Source organism: Callorhinchus milii, unplaced genomic scaffold (assembly GCF_018977255.1).
Source record: "Callorhinchus milii isolate IMCB2004 unplaced genomic scaffold, IMCB_Cmil_1.0 Scaffold1, whole genome shotgun sequence".
NCBI lineage: Eukaryota > Metazoa > Chordata > Chondrichthyes > Chimaeriformes > Callorhinchidae > Callorhinchus > Callorhinchus milii.
The window spans coordinates 29,648,795-29,664,121 of NW_024704742.1; the positions used below are offsets into that span (position 1 = coordinate 29,648,795).

At 42.7% G+C, this 15,327-nt stretch overlaps 1 protein-coding gene across 1 annotated transcript in view; it reads right to left on the reverse strand.

The window, feature by feature from the left end:
• maml3 (mastermind-like transcriptional coactivator 3) overlaps nucleotides 1–15,327 on the reverse strand; it is a 117,162-nt gene that overhangs the window by 33,178 nt on the left and 68,657 nt on the right. The window lies entirely within an intron of this gene.

Here is a 15,327-nt window from a genome sequence, read left to right on the forward strand (position 1 = left end):
AACTTCAACAAGCAAGACAACACCATTTAGTCAACCAATTCAAAATGTCCCACAGGCTGTTCCACGATTCTACAGTCACAGCAATTGTCCTCATTCCTTCCACCGTGCTCTGAAACCATTCGTGTGCAACCATTTCATTCAATGGACATTACAAGTAACTGGGTTTTATCGAGTCCGTTGCATGTGCAAACCACAAATAACTTCACCGAGCTATAGAAAAACTCAGTTTATTTATAGACCAGAAATGCAAAAAAAAATCATTCGAGGGCCAGAAATGGTCAATTGCCTGGCATTTTGCACAACTGAGCGCTGAACATTATCCACATGATTCACATTTATAACTCTTATAATAAGCTCAGAACAGTCAACAAGACTTAGAATATTTTTTGCCATTTTTCTTAAAAAAAGGCACAAATTATCCCCAACTATAGCCTCAAAGTCCTAGTGAGGGGAGAGAGGGAACTGTAATACAGTAGAACAAAGGTAATTTTTTGTGTAACGTTCATATACAAAAACATCCCATTGAGTGGGTAAAATCTTTCAAGGACTCTAACTGATAAAGGGGTAAATAATGTGTTCCTGAAATCTCTGAGATGTCTTTGTTAGTCCAGCAGTTCTGTGTTCAGCATGGCTAGTGGATCACACTCACTGTCAATGAGCAAAAGGTTAATTTGTCATCATTTCCTACAGCTAGTTTGATTTCTCTGACTGACTAACTGACTGACTGCACCATGTGTCTTAGGCATGCAAAATAATTCTAGAAGTGATCAGGAATTTCTATAAATAGTTTTTGTTTAAAAAAATGTGGCTGGATGGAACACTGGAATTATTTTGCCGAATGTTCTTTGTCTTGTCGTTGGGCTGTAAGGATGGTGCTGCGATGGCCTGATTCTGAGTTTACATGTGTTTTAAAAATTGCAATGACAGATCGGGGCGAATGAGCCACAATTGGCTGAAAATGCCTTTGGTTAAATCCCGTAAAGAGGAAGGGAAAAAGACAAGGTAGCAGGCGAGTTAAACAACGAGGTCAAACAGCAACAATTTGCAAACTGCAACATCCTCACATCACACGCAATCTGTCAGTTTGGCTCAGTCGGTGGTATTCTTGCCTCTGGGGTCAGAAGGTTGTGGCTACAAGTCCTATATGTCAGAAGTACTCCATGGACAGATTTGAATTTGCCAAGGGGGAAGCTGAAAGAGATCTGGGGTGTTAGTTGAGTCATCGCTCACTATGTCAAAACAGTGTGAGGCAACAATAAACAAAGCAAACAGACTGCTGGGGTATATTGTTAAATCAGTTGAGTTTAGACGTTAGTCTCAGGCTATACAGTGCTCTGGTCAGATGGCACCTTGAATACTGATCACAGTTCTGGTCACTACGACTGGCTCCCCATCCCCCAGAGGATTGATTTCAAGATCCTCATCCTCACCTATAAGGCCATCCACGGCCTTGCTCCCTCCTACCTCTCTGACCTACTATCCCCCTACCTACCCGCTCGTACCCTCCGTTCCTCTGGCTCTGGTCTGCTCCACGTCCCCCGCCCCAACCGCCCTACCATCGGTGGTCGGGCCTTCAGCCTCTCAGCCCCGAGGCTCTGGAACTCTATCCCCCAGTGCCTTCGCCGCCTCCTCCCTTTCCTCCTTCAAGGCCGGTCTCAAAACCTTTCTCTTTGACCGAGCCTTCAGCTCCCCTCTCGACTCTCTTCCCCCTCCTCGCTCCCTCCCTTCCCTCCCCTCACCCTGACCATTTCCCCCCTCCTCGCTCCCTCCCTTCCCTCCCCTCACCCTGACCATTTCCTCCCTGCTCGGGTCCTGACCCAACTGTGCAGCGCCTTGGGACGTCCTCCTGACGTGAAAGGCGCTTTATAAATGGAATCTTGTTGTTGTTGTTGTACGACATCAGGGCGGTGCCCATTACCTTGAGGATGATCCCCAGTGTTAGAGGAATGAGCTATGAGCATTGACTAGCGCTATTCAGTCTTGAGAGAAGACAACTCAGAGGGGATCTCATAGAGGTGTATAACATTTTAAATGGGATTGAAAAAGTAAACCCAGATCAATACTTTAGGATGTAACCTAACTGTAGAACAAGAAGACATAGGTATAAAATTGTAAAGTGCAACTTCAGGACAGGTACCAAGATTTTTTTTTATATACAGAGGGTAATCAATGACTGAAACAGGTTGCCAGGGAAGGTGGTAGAGGCCAGGACACTGGACTCACTTAGAAAGTAGCTTGATGCAGTGATGGGTGGACACTAGGGTGGGTGTTCTGGAGGGATGAGGTCAGATGGGCCAAATGGCCTTCTTCATCCAGACTAATCTTGTGATCTTGTGACTTGAGCTCACAGTCTCGGCTGACAATTCACACTGGGAGGCAATGAGTTGTCGGACTTATCGTCCTCTGGATGAGATATTAAACCAAGCTTCTGCCTGCCTGCTCAAGTAACTTGCTTACAATAATCCTTGCATTTGGTATAGTGGTTTTGTTGTTATGAGGATGTCCCAAAGCGCTTCACAGGATATATTGTAAAGTGGAGTGACTGTATGTTTTTGGGGTGATAAAGATATTGAAGATCTAGTAACCAACAATCTTTCAGAGTAATTGGTCACTCACCTAATGGTTGTTAGTGGGGCTTCGCTGAGTGCAAATGGCTGCTGTCTTTGCCTACAAGAACAAGTGCTTCCAGACATCCAATTGACGTAAAAAGAGTTACCTAGGTGCAAGTCGTGGTTGTTACTACACTTGATAGTAATTAATGTAAAGCATTTTGAAATATTTTGATGTAATGTTGGACACTGCACATATATTAAAAAAGTATTTAGATTGCAGGTCGTGTGAGAAATGGTAGAATCTGAAGACATCTGTGACACACACCCTCTGACCGAAGAACCACAAACCTTGTTAAAACCCAAAAGTGCTTCAATTACAAAACAACGTTCAGTTCCAGCAAGTTCAAAGGTATTGTTTTTAGATGCACAAGATTTGCCTCTCGTTCAAGCATCTCCACTTAAGAGAGCTCCTGAAAAAACAATGCACTGTGCTAGACAGGCTTGCTGCCAGAACACATCTCTCTGCAGTCTCTGATCAGCCCAAATCACATTAAAAAATATAAATTCCAGCTTTTAAAACGTATCCTGTATTTGAAGAACATTCCACACAATGATTTTCCCAGCAGGACCTACAAGTACCCCTAAACAGAATTTAAAAAAAAACAAAATAAATATATAAACATATTGAGCAATATTGCACTCTGGACTAAGAGATTCTAAAAAGGATTGAATGTGAATTACCCGAATGTGTCAGAGGCAGGTTGCTACCCCCCCTCCCCTCCACCCACCCGACATAGTTCTCAATGTTGTTGTCTGGCATCTCTAGTTGCACACGCGACTTCCTGCTCACGAATTGCTGATTCCAACCGTGTAATCAGCCAGATCGTGACTTCATTAAAACTCAAAAGAGCAACATCTGGCTACATGGTGGGTAAAAGACATGATCCGTGATGTGGTAGAGGAACACGCAAAACAGTTTTAGGATGTCAGCAATGAGTCAGCCTCATACACGCCCGTGTACTCCATATTCGACATTTAACAAATCTCTTAATTCAAACTGCAAGTTAAACTGCATTAACTTAATTACAGAACTATTATGATTCTCAAACTACTGGTCTTTTCTGAAGCAACTTTTACATCTCCAAATGTCTGTACTCCCTCTTGGAGTCAGAAGTTTTGGGGTTCACACTGAAACTCCAATGCAATGCTGAGGAATCATAGAATTATACAGCACAGAAGGAGGCCATTCGGCCCATTGTGTCTGAGCCAGAAGCATTGCATTATAGGAGATGCCGTCCTTCAAATAAAATGTTAAACCAGAGTTTGCCTGTTCTGGTGGATGTTAAAGATCCCTTGGCACTATTCAAAAAGACAAGGGTTTTTCCCAGTGTCCTGGCTAACAATCCCCAGAAAAAAAATGGTCATTCACTCCATGGCTGTTTTTACGAAAATATTGTGTGCAAATTGGTTGCTATGTTTGTCTGCAAAATACTCCGTGTTGTGCTTTTCGACAAGATAACAAATGCAAGGATTATTATTATTATTACTACGAGTTTGCCTCCTGAGGTAAAACCCTCTCTTGAGGCAAGCTGCAAAGTGAAATGGATGGTTTTCACCCTGTTGACTGCTGAATCCAAGATAAGAGTTGGATCTCCTTTTGATGTCACATAAAGAATATTCCAATTCTTTGTTTGAGGTCAGCTGGGTGTCTGAAATGTGCAGAAACCCATCACCATGCTAAAGAGTATCCAAACCAAACCGACCAGAGTTCCATGAAATTTAGCTGTGCTAATTATCACATCACAGATGGCAAAAGCTCCCCCACCCCACCCCCATGTTTCTATCACAATTAGTGCCTCAATTAATATTTATAAAGAGCGTTGTGAGCAAGCATTAAGGCTAAGGTTAGAACAATAGGCACAGAGATAAGCAACAGATGTGTGCTGCTGCTGAGACAAGGAAAATATCATGTTGAGGAATCCAACCAGTCCAGGATGTATAAGGTAGGATGTAAGGTCAAAGAGGTAATGTGCAATTTTGCTCCACTTACATTTCTCGTCGTTAGTGGTCAAAGTCACTAATGACATTCTGATCATCTGTGATCAGGGCTATCTCTGCCTCCTTGTCCTCTCTGCTGCCTTTGCCACTGTCAACCATTCTATCCTCCTACACGCCTCTCCTCTCAGCTCAATCTTCGCAGACCTGCCCTTGCCTGGTACGAATCTTACCTCTGCCACCGTCTCCACTTTGTCACCTTCTCCTCCTTCAAGACCAGTCTCAAGTCCCTCCTCTTCAACCATGCCTTTGGTCACCCTCCCTTCCCCCCTAGTCTCCATCCTCCCTGATCCCCAGTTGAAAATACTGACTGTCCAGCGCCTTGGGACATCCTCCCGATGTGAAAGGTGCTGAACAAAAGAATGTTGTTGTTGTTGTTGTTGTTCTCAATGTTGGATTGTAATGCGTCATCCTGGCTCAGTTGGTATCACTCTCCCCTCTGGTTCAGAAGGCTAATGAGCTCAACTATGGGCGAACAATGGGACTTGAGCTCACAGTGCAAGCTAACACTGCAGGGCAGAGCAAGGGGAGCACTTCATTATCGGCGGTACCGTCCGTTAGAAAATATGTTAAAGATACTGCCTATCAGGTGGATGTTAAAGATTTCACAGCACTATTCTCTCAGGGTGCTATTCAGGTTAGTTGGTTGTTTACTACATGACTGTGTGTGTGTGAGACCTCGCTGCGTGCAAATTGAAGCCACACTTATCTACAAAGATATAGTCACTGCATTTCGTATGAACTACCTGTGAAGCACTTTGAGATGTTCCGATGTAATCCGGCGCTATATCAAATGCAAGGTTCATTATTATTAATGGATTGGTATGTGTCAATGGCAGAGGGATCTGTTGAAACAATGGGCTGGACGGGCCAGGTGGGAATTCTCATTCTGGTTTCTTACAAGTTCATGCCACACCGAGTCCTGCCAGTCAGCAGAGACAGGAGACTCTCATTCAATGGCTGGATCTGTTACCAGCTCCTGAGGTGACACCTCAGCGTGCAAACTTCCTCTTCCCTTCGCATCCCACATCCTACCTAAGTGTCACTGGTGTCTGAAATGAAGTAGCTAATGGGTTGCGGAGAAGAGCCCTGAAAATAGCAGACGCTGATGCAGATAATGAACCAATATAGTTATGACTGGCTGCAAGAGAACAATGAGGGTTTTATTCAGATTAGAGGAAAATAGCACATCACACGATCTGACATGTACCACGTAAGAGTCTGTGTTATCCTTCACAGAAGAGTCTTGGGAGACACTCTGGGGTCCAATGCATGGTATTTTTTCTAATCCTCACAATCAAGGCTCCTTCTGGTAAGTGGATGCACATCCCCTGATCTGTGGGAACTCAGTCCCGATGCCATCTACTTCCAGAATAGATGTCCCATGTGTCAATGGAAATCCTAGCAAGATTCCTTATGAAGGATTCCTTAATTACTGGAAGCAAGTGTGAGGGCGCCTCTTACCCCTGTGTGTGCAGGTGCATCTTCTCAGTTACTCTAACAAAAGTCCTGAAACCCCTGATTTATACACACTCTAAAATTTCTAAAAAATAAACCTCGAAAAATCAAATTAATAAACACTGAAAATCAGAAGCTCTGATACTAATCGCTTATCAGCGCATTGGGACATCCTCCCGATGTGAAAGGCTCTGTACAAAAAGTCATTTTGTATTGTATTATTTTGTTTCTTGCCACACTCTTTTATCCGGTTCAAAACACTCGAGCCAGTGCAGGTAGCTCAGGGGATGGCAAGATACTGGTCTGAACCACCTGGTTTACCTAGAGTGACACACAGCCAGAGCAATACACTAGGGTAAAGACACTTGGTTGCCTGAGCAATTACTGCAAATGATTTATGCACTGAGTCAAGTGGCTCTTTCCTAGAGTTTTATTTATGTTCACTGAAATCAGTCTGGTCTTACAACCTTTATTTCTGAAAAAATCTAAAAGATAACTTTTCACAGGGAACATACAGTGCAGTGTAACGTATGAGCATTTTACATTGAATGTGCTTTCCCCACTCTCCTCCCTAAATTTAAAGTCAGCAAGACAAGAGGTCTCAGGTTCAAGGTTGTAAAGAGCAATTTCAGGACAACCAGTAAGTAATTATTTAAATAGAGGGTTAATTAACGACCGACTAGTTAATAGGAAAGATGTTCGAGGTCAGGCACTGGACTTATTTAAAAACATCTGGATGTTGTAATGGAAAGATGGTAGGATGGGTATTTGGGAGGGACGAAATCAAAGGGGCCTTCTTCATTCAAACTTCTCCTGTGATCTTGTTACAACAAGCAATTTTCAAAGCAGTTTCCTGAAATGTTAAGTGAGTGGCTGTGCTGGGGGACACTCCATTCTCAGGGGTGTTAAACTCCATATGCATGACTCTGAGAGGCAACAGGATATGGATAGTGTTCGATCAGTCATCTCTCTTATTAAATTTTTCTCTCCTCCAATTTTCTCTCCTGCCCATCTCCCAAAGGCACAGATTCATGCTGTGTACTGCTCCATGGCACAGTTGCCATCTGATACCTCAATCAAAGTCTCCATTTATCTTATGCAAACCCAGGCAGCGAATTACAGCACTCTATGTGACCCTGTATAAAAAGGTCATACCTGAGTCCATCCCTGTGCTCACCACACAAGAACACATTCCACCAGAGGTCACTGGACAGTCACCAGCTGCCTGAGCTACTCTCATCTTTCCCCACCACCCCACACCACCAGAACAATGCATGCTTTGGCCAACTGCAGAACCTCCACTTATCTGACATCAGCAAACCCAGCACTGACCACAGATTGAACTTCAGACGTTTCTTATGTGCAGCTGAATTCTACGCTGGATGACAAGTTTACCAACTGAGCCATTGAGGGAGTTCCTGTACTTTCTCAAACACCAATCTGGCTGTCAGGGTGAATGTCATGGAATGTGGTTGAACAGAGAAGGTATTTTCTCCAGGTGTCCTGGCCAACAATGCTTTGGATATCTTGGTCCTTAATTTCTGTTTATGGGACACTGCTGTGTGCAAAATGGCTGCAGCATTTGCCTACAAATACACAGTTGATGCACTGATAAGAATTACTGTGAAGCACTTTGAAACATTTCAACACGCTAAGGGGCAAGATTTTGTTTCATGTAAATGCTTCCCCTTCAAGGGCCCAGCACTAGTTTTCCACATTTACTGTCTTTTCTGAATAAGGTGGAAAGAAAAAATTGATCCTACAGTTAGTCCACCAAGTGTTACCAAGAATAAATGGGCAACAACCACCTTTTTATAGGGCCCTTCACATGGTGTGGTGTCCCGGAGTGCTTCACTAAAGCGTCATATACATTGCGGGGGCAGGTAATTCAGCCACATCTGCAAAAGGTTATAGGATAAAGAAAGCAAATTAGGAGAGAAACGTATACAAGTGTTCTGTAAAACCGCGCTGGATTGTTGGGAACACTGATCAATAAAGGCTGGATTAAGACGTCACCACTTCTCTGATCTGTACTCTCTAAAGGTAGGTGGGCTGTGCAAGCTGTTTTTCAAGACTCAACGATTTTGTACCAAGTCAAGCATTGATACACTGACTGGGAGACGTTGAAGCGAGCTGCACGCGTGCTGCAGAAAGCACACCAGTGAGGAAGGAATTCCAAACCCACAGATATGTGCTGAGGAGAAAATTCTACGCATAAAAAAGCTGCTAAGCTATTGCACACCACCATCTCAAGCCATCAATTATGTTCCCGTCATACAAAGCAGACTGTGCAGAGCCTCTGCTGGTTACTGCCGTGCTCTCAAGACCATGATCAGATGTTTCTGCAGCAGCATTTGTTTTTGCTGTGTCTTCCTTTCCTATATGTGTCTATGTGTACCTGGTGAGCGTGCATTCTTCTTCTGCCTGTTTGCATCTGGGTGTATGTGTGGGCACGCATGTGCCTGCACGAGCGTGTGTATGTAATATGTTTATTTTTCTTCTGGTTCAACTCCCTTTCTCTCTTATATTCCTTTCCTTGTTTGCCTTCTTTTCCAGTTTTTTCCTGCCTATTTTTTTTCTCTCTTTATTATCATTTTGCCTCTTCACCTACTGTCTCTTACATTTCCTTTCGGTCTACCGTATTTATTCTCCAGGTCTCTTGCTTTGTTTCTTTTACTTCTCCCTCAGTCTCCCTCCCCCATCCACCATTTAATTTGCATTTGTCCATCTGATTTCCAACAAGGCAGTGTTTTATCAAGCGTCTGTTTTGGCAGTCTTTGGCAGCTCCCTGTTTGGTGCCAAATAATCAGTGACAAAGACAGCGAGTGAACTGCGAGCACGACACCTCAGCCCTGAAGCTGTAACAACCTGCAATGTGCAAATGCTGCGGAGGGTTGTCTTTATCCAACGCAGGCAAATGTTTCATTGACACAGACCAAACTTTATCGTAAATAGAGCAAGTGTATATAATTGCTAGTTTACGAGGCAGGTGAAGAGGAATCAAACATTCAGTACTTGATGAAAGGAACTATATTGGCTTATCTGGTCCATGACCACAGACCAACCATTAACTGAAAAATGTTAAAGGACTCATTATTCTTTCACGTAACTGGAAGGATTTCAGAGCACGCAAGAGGAGGTCTTAAGCATGCACTTGATCACACTTAAATGTGGGAATAATGACCCAAGAGGGTGCTTGAGAGGAGACATGCTTTCGTGTAAAAGTTCAGTAATAATTTAGCCCTGACTCCTTTTATTGCTGCCTTTTTATTGTGGTTGCAACATTGCAGAATGAAACTGGTCTCAGAGCAGGTATGAGATCCATAGCACAGAGTTGTAAATGCACTACAGCTACTTCAGACTGCAGTAGAAGCCTGGGTTGGGGTTACTGTTACATCCCACTGATGATGCTTTGTGTTTCCAATACATTTATCATATCATACATGGGCAGAGGGAGGGGAGTTGCAGTTCAATGGATGGATTTTTGTTATTCTGGAGTTCCTTTCAATGAAAGACAAGAGGAAAAGAGGCAAGAAATTGGGCTTAAGACTATACCTAGCAGAGGAACTGGCAAGAACATTTGCTCAATGGATTGAATGGCTGCCGTCTGATGTCATTTCTCTGAGTCTGATCTGCATGTTTGCTTCAGCTAAAAGATCTGATACTAATTTCTGTTCTTCTCAGTCTTGAGAACAGCCTCAAGTCAGTGCTCTAAAAACAATGGGGGTGAAAAACGCAAAACAAAAAAACGTTTCTTACCAGATTCAATGTGACAATAATTATCACATCAAATCCGTTATGAAACATTCCCAATGAGTTACAATATTCACACTCCCAACATGTTTTAATCATTTGCCTCAATGCAAGTTAATGGAAAATGCTAATTCCTTGGTTGAAGTGCTTTGAGACATCTCGACGACATGATAAGGTGCTTTATAAAATGCAGGGATTATTATTATTATTTTAATAGCATGGCCAAGGCCCCACCATCATCTGTTTCCTCTACCTGCCTACGTTGCTTATTCAAGATGTTACACCCTGCCAACAACCAGTCTTCACGTGCAACTGCTCTCAAACCACAGGCATTCAAGGCAGAAAGCAAACTGGTCAACCTATTCCCAGAATCCAAGCACTCACTCACATCTCCTCACAGTCCCCAGCCCCAGGTAATTTACTAATACTTCAAGCTGCACACAAATGTTTCCAATAACCTGCAACTTGATACTAATGACCTTTTCAGTCATAAAAAAAAACCTCAGGAATTATAATCCTCATCCTTGTGAACTGTGTTTCTGTCCCATTTACAGTGGGCCGCGGTTTACCCAGACAGGGTGGACCCCTTTCTATATGGTGAAAATTTAGGGTAACTGCACGTATGCAGCATGTTCGGTACTGTGTTATTACAGCACACAAACTATCATGCAATGGAGTAAATACAGTGTTAACGTGCTTCAATATAACGTGGGCGTCACTTATAAGGCCGATGCCCTGGATTCCTGTGCATACACAGGAAATGCCAAAACACAACCTACTGGGTTAGGTGGTGCAATGCTAGGCCAATAGATTTCTGTGCACGTGAACAGTGTGCAGGAAAGGATGCCAGCGGTGACCCAATGACCCGGAAGCCAGACGGTTTCCTTGAGTACTGGTTTACAGCGTTTTCTCTGAAGCACTGTGGGATTGATGAAGTCATGAAGCGGACTTGCTGACCGGACGATGATGTTTTGTTATTTTGTTCGCCCACAAAACACACAGTCACTGCACTTTACAGTGTAGCCTGTGAAATACTTTGGGATGTCCTGCCAATATGAAAGGTGCTACACCAAATGTAAGGATCATTATTATAAGGCGAGTTGTGATTTTATGGAGCTTATCATCGCATTATGGACAGGGCTCTGCTGTATCTCCAGAACTGAAGTGTACAAAAGCCCTGGAATGCCGTAATCATGTGTTGGGATTTGAAAGTAAATTGATACTTTTGTCCAATACAATTTGACAATTAGTATCCTGATAACTGGACAAGTGGAGCTTGGATAAACAGATTACCCCATCCAACATTAGCTCTGTTAATTTTCCAAAAGTTTTGTCCAACATTGGAAAGAGGGAGTGTCAGGGAGCACGAAATTTAAACAAATCATTTGGCTACTAAGCCTACCCATAGGTATAACAACAACTTGCATTTATATAGCATCCATCAAATGGGGTAGCGTCCCGGAGCACTTTGTTAGTTTAGATGTGAGCTTGGCTAAGTTGTTAGCACTCTTGCCTCTGAGTCAGAAGGCCATGGGTTTGATCTCCATGTTGGAGCTCAAAGTCTAAGCTCACACTTCAACACAGCGCTGGGGGAGCGCTGCGTTGTCAGAGGTGCCACCATTAGTTAAGGTGTTAAACCGAGATCCCATCTGCCTGTTAAGGTGGACGTTAAAGATCCCATGGTACTATTCAAAAAGAGAAGGGAGTTTCTTCTGGTGTCTTGGCCAACAATCCCCTCTGGTACAAATTGGGTCATTCACATTATGGCTGTTTATGGGACATTGTTATGCAGAAATTGATAGCCTCATTTGTCTACAAATACACAGTCACTACACTTTGCAGAACAATCCTGTGAGGCACTTTGGGACATTTCGATAAAACGTTATGTAAGACATTATATCATGTTCTGTAATTAATATTATTATTTTGTTGGATCGTGCAAAACCCACCTGCACTGTCACAAAATCTCTCGCCAATGGAGACCCGCTGTCCATTGGATGAAAGACACATTTACCTACAGGGCAGCTTATCCTCGAGGCATAAAACCACAGGCTGTAGCCTGCCTGACTACAGCTCCATCAGTGCAAAAGCATTTCATTAACAGTATCATTTTTCAGGGCTGACCTCAAACTGGTGCATTGTAACTAACGACATAGTTTATCCTGTCGATGAGTGGACGGAAACGCAAGCCACCAATTGAAAATCCATTGCCTGATATGGTATTTTGAAGCTTAGGTCAAGGGGAACTCATTTAAAGGCCTGAAATTCCAACAATGTATAGATATTCCACCTGGGTGTACAAATGCAGAATTTGGCAAATTGTTGAATTCAGTTTTAGATATGAAGTCCCATTTTTTGTACTGTAGTTTTTAAGAGAAACTACAGACAAGTTTTGGCGATTCAGCTTAACATACACAGGGTTCCCTGGAAGGGAAAGTCTTTATGTCCCGAGAAGTGGATTCACACCATTTACAGGACAGTTTTCAATGGAAAGGACAGTACTCACTTTATCAAGGATTTTCATATTCAAGTACTGAAGGCCTAGTAAAGGAGACCAGAGAAAGATGGCATGGTGCACATTTCCATAATGGAATACACCTCAAGGTGTCAAATAAATCAAAGCACAGTATTGGGATGCTAGTCCCATTCTTAGGGGCGAGTCACAGTAAGGTAGATATAAGGTATGAATAAAACAGGGAACATCAGAGAGAGATGATTAGCCCACGGATCACTTCAGAATTTGCCAAGTGCAACCTCATCCCCTGAATCTCTCGAAAATCTGCTATAAAATGGGTTGCATACAAACGTCTATATGACTGATGCATTTATATCCCCTGCCACCGCAGTACTTATGCAGAGAGCTGTCTGCCGTGAAAAGCAGAGAATGGTTGACTCAGGAGCAGATAACAAGGTTACACAAAGGCAAATTTATTCAGCGACTCACTGCCATCTTCACCCCTCCTCTCCTGAAGACATTAACTGAAGTTACGGTAAGGTGGCAACCCTGTGTTGTCTTGCACAGGTGGCTATTCTTCATGTAACAGACCAGACAATGAGTGTCGCCTAGTTTTTCTCAGCTAAGCTCGTCAGCCCTCATCCAACATACCCACAGTTGCAGTATGACTTGGGAGTCCTTTTAACAAATTCTGTCAAGAATTATTGCAATTTGGATCCCACTATGGTAACATGAAGATATAGTATTTGGTAGAGTCTGGTAAGATTTATTTCGAAGCATTGGAATATATACTGTACACTATCTGCAAGTCAAACTATTGAGACAGACACATGCACACAAATACCCGTCATCCAAACTTTTTTGTATTCACAATGCGTCTGGTCCCAATTATTGCAGGCATTAGGCTCTCCACTGTAACGTTCACTTAAATGAGTTACTCGATGGTGCTTGTGGAACTGCAGGGGAAGGAAAAAAAGAATCATCCTTTTGGGGGAACACAGTAATCCCAGGCAGCAGCAGGCGAGATAACTGCAACACATCGCAAGTTGTCAAAGCAGTGTGTCCCAGATGCTCAGATCTCTACCATGAACATGCTGATCCTCACTGACTCATCTGGATCAAGCTATTTCAATCAACCCTAACTCTGCCTTGCAACGCTACACCACCTTGGGTCAGTTGATAGCGCTCATGCCTCTATATCAGAGGTTTGTGCATTGAAGCCCTCCATAAACAGTGGCATAATGTAGCTGGACTCCAGGGCAGTATTGACAACGAGTGCTACAATGTCAAGAGCTGCCATTATTCCAGTGAGGTGCTGAACCAAAGTCTCTTTTCTGGTTCTTCACATGTACGTCAATGCTAACAATCCCAAGTACCCTTTCCTAGAAGACCGGGAGATGGGGTGGAAGGAGGGCGGATTCTTACTTTTCCTTAAAAAAATTCACATTTTAAAAAAAGATTAAATTTCATGTCACTGATTGTGGGTTGTGACTGACGCTGATTAACTGACACTTGGGTATACATAACAGTCACTACACTTCAAAGCAACACATTTCTGACATTTTGACGAGTTACAATGGGATACAGGATTTGGGGAGAGACAAAGAAACAGCACGTTTTACACAGCACGGGAGCTAAAGGCAGCATTGCTAAATAACTGGCTGCAACAGGCAGCCCTGCAATAGAAACATAGCATTAGTTTAGTTCTTAATGAAACCTACATTTTGAGCCGAGCCAAAATATCCTCATCCAGTCGTTACTGGATCTTTGACTTGCAGTAACCTGCGGGATATCCATATATGGCCTGTTGTCAGGATTTTTTTGAAAACAAAACTTGGCTTGTAAAATATAACTTGCTGAAGCCAACTGCTCCCAGGCACAATGATGAGCTACTAGCGTGAGTTACAAATACTCTGAAGGAGCAATCGTTGCATTGTCTAAGCAGCTCAAAGCATACATATTATTGTTGTCAGTGCTGGCGCCAATCTTAGCCAAAAGAAATGTAAGCAAGCTGCTAAAATTGCTCCAGCCATCAAGTACTTTTTTAAAAAATTGGGAGCTTTTGGTAATTGCTTGATAAATTACATCTCTTCTGTTTCACCCCACCCCCACTCCTATCCACCAAACCTATCAAATTTCCTCTCCTCTCTTGAACTCATCCAAGTTGGTTTTTCTACTTGTGTGAGATAATGAGTTTCAGCAAAATATCAAGATTAACAGTAATCCGTGCGTTTGATATAGCGCCTTTCACATCAGGAAGATATCTCAAAGCGCTTCACATGATTTTATTCTAAAGTGTGTGACTGTGTATTTGTAGCTAAATGTGGCAGCCAATTTGCGCACAGCAATGTCTCACAAACAGCCATGAAATGAGTGGCCAATTTTAAATGGAGAATTGTTGGCCAGGACTGCTAGTAAACCTTCGGCAAGTTTCCTTACTCCACAAGCCTCTGTTTACCAAGTAGTAAGTAGGAACCCATTTGTTAGTCGATTGGCGGATTACATAATAATCCCGGNAAAAAAAAAAATTTGGTCACTCAATCCATGGCTGTTTGTGGGACATTGCCAAGCACAATTGGCTGCTGTGTTTTGCCCACAAAATACATATTCACTACACTGTACAATATTTTCGGCAAAGCATTTTGAAACGTCTCAACGACGTAATAAGGTACTCTATCAAATGCGGGTATTATTATTATTAAGACACTGAGACAAACTCTCTGCTCTTTTTTAATAGTGCCATGTGTAATTACCAAATTTTTAATACAATATACTGAATTTACTAAAGAATGCACTTCAATGTTTTAGAAATTCAATAATTATACATTTATTGAGAAATCGCTCAAGAAATGCTGCAAATTAAACTCCTTAAAATCGGCATATGACAAACCCATTGTCTGAGGCTGACATCAGTGCCTTTTGAATGCTACTGTATAAGTCAAACACACCAAACACTGACGGTTGTCATCAAATACTCCCTACGCCTTTCTGCATCAGTTTCTAGTTTCTACTGCCAATCATTTTACACGCTGCTGTGTGTAGTACACTCCATCC